Raw genomic sequence first — 6,814 nt, 5'->3', positions numbered from 1 at the left:
GTGAAGCGTCTTAAAGAGTTTCTCATACTGCTCTTGGAAGACCTCATTCTTCATTGCTATCTTGTCATTCTGAGCTTCTAGCTCATCAACTTTAGCTTGAAGAGCAACCCTCTTTCCTTCATTCTTTCGTTGCTTCGCACTAGGTGCAAGAGGGGTGTCATTTTGTGTGTTGTGGCTTCCTTTGCTCCCTATGTTGGAAAGAGATGTTTGGTCAAAAGATAATGTATGAATGGTAGAAGCCAGCTTAACAAAGCTGAAGAGAGTGAGAATAAGTGTCGTTCCCACAAACGACGCCAAATGTTGATGCACAAAATCAGTGAGGACTTTGGTACAACAGAAAATGTTAAGTTTGTGACCTTCGCTAGATTACTTCGGTCACTAGTGTGGATAAGTATGTAAATGGATAGGGACAGGGAAGCAAACACAAGATGTACGTGGTTCACTCAGATTGGCTATGTCCATGGAGTAGAGGAGTTCTCATTAATAGTGAAGGGTTTACACAAGTACATAGGTTCAATCTCTCCTTTAGTGAGTACTAGTGAATGATTTATTACAAATGACATTAGGAAATATTGTGGGAGAATGATCTCCTTTTATAGAAGAGTTTCTAGCTTTGTTTTGACATTAACACGTGTCATGTTGTGATTAACTTCTGATGTTGACACGTGTCACGCTGTGATTGGCTTCTGATGTCGACACGTGTCGCAATGTGATTGGCCTCCTGGTTAGAGGGAAACTCTTCTAGGTCCTTGACGGTATAACATTGACCGGTGCTCAGTAGTTTCAGGATTGGTCAAGTATGATACAAACACCTTTTATTTCTCAGCTAAACGTTTGCTCAAACTGTTGAGATTGCTCCTTAAGTCGTCTTCGAAAAAATGACCTAGTTGGTAAGTCAGATGCATCATCGCTGTCTTCGTCACAATCCTCTACTATTCATTCGACAAAAATTCCTTTTGTTGCTCTGGTGGTGATCTCGGCATCACGAGCCTATCCGCCGAGGCTGACTTTATTTTCTCGACGTGTCGCACCTGTGGCTTCAAGTGTGACGGCATCATGCAGATTTTGTGCTTGTGACAGGCCATCATGATCTGGGTTTTGGACTATAGGTGGAAGGTTAGTCAATGATTTACCCATCCCTATTTTCTTTTTTACTGATCGTGTCTCAATCGTCATGAACTTTATAGCTTTTAGCATTGGGTCCCACCGGGCGTGCCAAAATGTTGATCCTAAAAACTACCAAGCCTACGTGGCGCACAGGCCGAATAATTAAAAAGCTAACTATGTCCTTCGGTTATGTGTGGGGTATGCCAACTCGACGGCCGAGCTTGACCGGTGAGTAAAATGAGTTGATGTTACGTTGCGCATGTTGTTGACTTCTGAATCTCGCGATTGCGGCCGAGGAAGGAACACATCTCAGCCTTCAGATCTTAGAGCCTGAAGACAAGGCTACTAGTCTTACGAAGTTCACAGATCGTCGACGTCAGGTTCGGTCACAGTGATTATATTCGTAAGAGTATAAGCACGTCGAATTGGCACCAAACTATATAGACACAAGTACTCAAATGAGATGTATGTCTTGATGGTAAATGTGGTTCGGCCATCAGAATGTCGAACTCTAAAACTTACTTGTGAATACCCAATCATAAAACAACTCGGCGTTCAACGTGCCGAGCCCAGTAATCTGTAACACCACACTTCGCTGAGAAGGCTAATGAGATGACCTCTGCCAATAAGGACTCAAAAATCCTTCTTGACCGAGACTTAGATAAGTAACCAGTGGGTCTCAATGCAGTGCTGTTTATCCAAACTAAAGATGCTTTGCGGTCGGCTGATTCTACGACAACAGTGTTGTTTATCCAAACTGAAGATGTTCACCGGTTGCCTTCACAATGCTATTTATCCAAACTGAAGATGTGTTGGTAGAAAAAGAAAATAAAAATCTCAAGATTGTTGAGAGGTTTGGCGTAGAGCGAGAGTTTATGCAGGGCAGTTTGTGTGTTGAATTGGAGGGGGGCCTAATGTTGCCTGCGACTCTTTATTTATAGCAGCAAACCTACTCCTAGTCGAACCAGAGATGTATCTAGACCAAAATTCTCAAATCTAATCTAATTAGGATTCGGCCAATCCTAGTTTCAATAGGTTTCTGAACCAAGCTCTATAATGAATCAGATTCATTCCCGTGCTCTCAGCGCTTCCAACACCAAAACCCCTTGTTGAACCAAGATTCGATTTCTTCGCCCTTATCCAAATCAATCCTTCTCACAAAAAGACTTGGCCAACCTGATTGGACAACTAATGACAGCTAGACGGCCCATAATACTTCTCGAAGAGCACTGGGCCGAGCATAAGCCTAAGCTCGGCCCAATAATATTATTTTGGGCCCAAACAATATCTAAAATAAAAAATGTTATATATTGTGATTAGTGCTAATTAAGTACTACTTACAAGCAAAACTCCTGTTTCATCCAATATTCCAGAGGCTCTAGAAGCATAATTAATTCCTCTGAGGGTTGAGTTGGCTTGAGTGTTTGGGGCTAGATAAGGTGGAGGAAATGACTTGGCTCCAAGAGCTTAACCTGATGGCACCATGCAATTAAGCTAAAATTAGTGCTTAAATTGGTCATTAACTATGAATATGATAGTCAATAAACACCAATTTAAAAGTCAATTTTATTAAACTTCTGGGCCCTGTGAAACTAACCCTTTGTAATCAATGGCGACTGCATTATCATGTGCCACACTGAAATGAATAGCAAAAACTCATGTGACCCAATTTAATACTCATGCAGTCTGATTGGACTCCACTTAATAGATTATTACTGAAACTCATTGAGTTGATCTAAAAAAAAAAATTGAACTCAGAACTTCTTTAATAAAATTATGATTGAACGACACTAAACCACCAAATGTTCATTCTCACTACATTAAATGACCAAAATTCGGATCACGGGATATTAGCAAATAAGTTATGAATAATATATACTTTGACAGCGACCAAAACCAATTAGCTGTGGAAATATTCCTTCCCAAAACTGATATTTCTAAAACTAGTAACCGTACCTCCAACTTCAAAATCCCTTTAACTGAGTCAAGTGAGGCTAAGGTGGTGGGATCAAATCAACATTTAGTGCATTTACCTACAATGTCCAATATGGTTCGACCATTTGTGAATCGACCAGTTGGTCGGCCACCAGAAGGCTTGAAATCTATGCCATAAGGAGAAGAATCAACGTTTGAGAGTGTGAAAATGTAGTCATTGTCAAGACCGTCTCTGAGATTTTAGGGGTCCTATGTAAAATTTGTAAAAGAGACTCCCTTAAGATAATTTTAAGTTTTTTTTTTTTAAATTATGACAATGTATTGATACTAAAAAACATTCACTTAAATCAAAACAAAGACACTTAGTACTACAATCTAGTGGTATTCCTCTTCACTTGTAAGTGAGAGGTCTTAGGTTCAATTCTCACCAAAGACGAATTTGAATCATATTATTGTTAACTCATTGTGAGGCTTAGCCCACTCTCCCACCCCCATAGTGTAGATACTATCTTTTGTTCAAAAAAAAGAAAATCATAACAAACTTTAATACTCACTGATTGCATGTTTACAAATGTCCTTAATGATAAAAAGAACTACAAACATAACATTCACTAAATAATCAAAAGCAGTTTTATCTTAAACAACCAAACATGAAAAAAAACTTCAAACCTCAAACTTTAAAGTTTCACTTAAATATATAACATTGTTATTTAATAAAATTAAGAAACTGTCATTTTTGGGATGTTATTATTGACACTCAAAATATCTTATTGTATTCCAAGTTTTTATATTTAGAAAGAAAAAAAATACTTTTATAAAGAATGCACAATGCTATTTTAAAGTGCTAACAAAATCAAATTTTGAATATAGAACATTATTACATAATGTTAGATAACAAAAATTTAGAAGCCCCTTCAAATTTAGAGCCATAGGCAACTACACCTTTCGTTGTCCCTCAACACCCCCTCTGATCATTGTTTCCAGAATCCACTAGAGAATCTCCAAACAACAATGTTTGAGCAGATTACACACAGAAGAAGAAAGTGAGAAATCTTAAGGCCCTCCAGTTTCCATTATTGTAGCAAGTTGTAATTAAGTTTCACTTTCATGGTAATTATAGATGCATTATCTACAAGATCTTTTATAGGAGAGATTTTTTATCACCAATTTACCACACGACAAGCGTCTCCACACTTTTTAACCACATATCAAACGTCTATTGGACTTAGAATGCTATTAGAATAGTGCATTGGTGTCAGGAAAGTTTCTCTTCATTGATGTCACATGATTACTAAACAGGTGTCTTTGTATCAGTTCGCATGACTTAATATTTGGAAGGAGATGGATTGTCTGCTCTCCCCATCTCATACTTTTTTCATTCCCTTTTATTTTTTATGGTTAGGATTAAGCCAAGTTAACATTTTATATTCCTATTGCTTTTTGTCTTATCATTTCTATAAAAAAATCAATATAAAATATTAACGTGACTTAACCGTGAACATAGAAATATGACGAAATGGAAAAGGTATGGAATGGGAAGGGCATACAATCCATCTCCGGTTTGGAATTGATCCTGACCTAGTTAGCCATGGACCATGGTGGGTTCGCAATAGTTTTTTCAGTTTGATTGATTTGGTGGGCTATCACCGACTCTGTGCTGCGGAGAAGTGAAGTAGCAAAACTAAATCCGCTTCCAATGGGTGACAAGATTCTGCGTTGGAATTATTATGAATTAATATGATGCTTTTTATTCAAGAGCAGGGACTATCCAGGGACCCATTAATCGTTTATTTCTCCTCATTTGGAATACTGAGAATTGAGTCTCTTGAAGATCATATGAGTTGCAAGCAATGCTAATTGCTAAAAAAAGGTCCATGTATGATGTAATGTAAGTTTTGTTAATTAAGAGAAGGGTAATGCTAGGGAGACTAACTTTTGTTATCAAATGTTGTAAACTAAATGATATAATTGTTGCTTAAGTGTTGATTAACGTGTTTATTTCATATTAGTGACACATTATTTGATTTGTAAATTTAATTTAGAAATTTGGTTTGTCTAACGTTAAGGGGAGAACGAAGATTTTTTACCTTACTGGTAATTAAAGAAGTATGTCCGTTTTGTTCTTACTTTACAAATGTTGATTCCAACCACATGGTTATCTTCTCCAAGTCCAACTTCCATTCCCTTAAACTAGGGGTGTTGCATGTTCATAGGTTTATAATGCTCCAAATCCTAAGACGCCACTACAAGCTACTCCTATTCACAAAAAAAATAAAATAAAATAAAAAATTGGATTAAGCATTCTTTAATTGTCTACATTTTCCAAAATTGACTCTCCATTAGACTTTTTGTTTTTTTGTGAACAAGTGATATTATCTATATCAAGAAAGGGATGAGCTTAGCCTCATAATGAATTAGCAATAATGTGGTTCAAACTCGCCTTTAGCGTGAACCGAACCTAAGACCTCTCACTTATAAGTGAAGAGGAATACCACTAGATGGTTGTACTAGGTGGCCTCTCCATTAGACTTTTAAACGAGGGAGTTTTAATGAAATACTATTCACTTTTAACGAAAAAACATATTTTTATATTTTTTAGTATTATTCACTATACTTTTATTTATTTATTTTTATTAAAACTAAATTTTTTTTTAACCTTTCGTTTTCTTTTAAACAAAAACCCTGTTGACTAGTCAATTGATCAGTTATAAAGATTCTGTTGAAATCGGACTGCGTTAATTGCGGATGATTTCTCAAAACCTAACCAACCAAATACTTCGGTTCGATTATTATTATTTTATTGTCAAAATAGTTCTGTTCGATTTTACTAGATATCAGTTCGCGATCTATTCTGCACTAAATTTCTCATTCTTTTTTCGTTGTTTTCTTGCACAAAATTTAGAAGCCAAAGCATCAATATATATTTGTTTATATTAAGCTTTAAAATACAATTTTTCAATGCAATATTTCATATTTCTATTTGAACGTTACTTAATCCAACCTAATAAAAAAAATTCTGCAAGTGACCCTTTACTATAGTTATGAAAAAGTGTTGAGCTTTTACATGACGGCGTGAGTTCGAACCATACGTTAGCTAATCTAACATCTTATTTAACAAAATTTATCATTTGACAAAAAAAAAAAAATCTAATAATTCAGTTTGATTTAACGATAGATTGATCATGGTTCAACCTAATATTTTACGGAACCTTTCCACTCAAATTGGATTGCTATTAGTTTAATACCATTTCTAAGATATTTTTTTTTTACGAAAAATATCATATATTTCTAATTTAGGTATCAATGGAATAGTCAGCCAAAATCATTTATAAATTATATTTCAAAATAATTACTTGATTGTCACTTAATCCCACTAACTTTTCTGGCAACTAATCACCAGCTGATGAAATTTTCGATGATTTTTTCAGCGACATAGGAAAAATGATTTCAAAATGTCTTCACTGGGATTTGAACCCAAATACTTCAAAGTGAGAAACAACTTAGACCAAACAGCGACTTGATATATATTACCTTTATTAATATTTATTTAGTCCACAGACAGTGACTTCTAAAAATCATTAAATGTAAAAAATCTCTAATTTTTAGTGCATATACATGATAAAAGGAACAACTCGTACCACTACGTTAAGCAACCACTTGTGATATGTATTACTTTTCATTAATATTTATACCAACCAAACACATGATGTAATCTATTTTAATTGTATATGCATGTGAAATACATCGGGTAATGTTTGTTAAGGATAACTAA

Source organism: Malus domestica, chromosome 14, assembly GCF_042453785.1.
Source record: "Malus domestica chromosome 14, GDT2T_hap1".
Taxonomy (NCBI): Eukaryota; Viridiplantae; Streptophyta; class Magnoliopsida; order Rosales; family Rosaceae; genus Malus; species Malus domestica.
Note: the sequence above shows the minus strand (reverse complement) of the source record.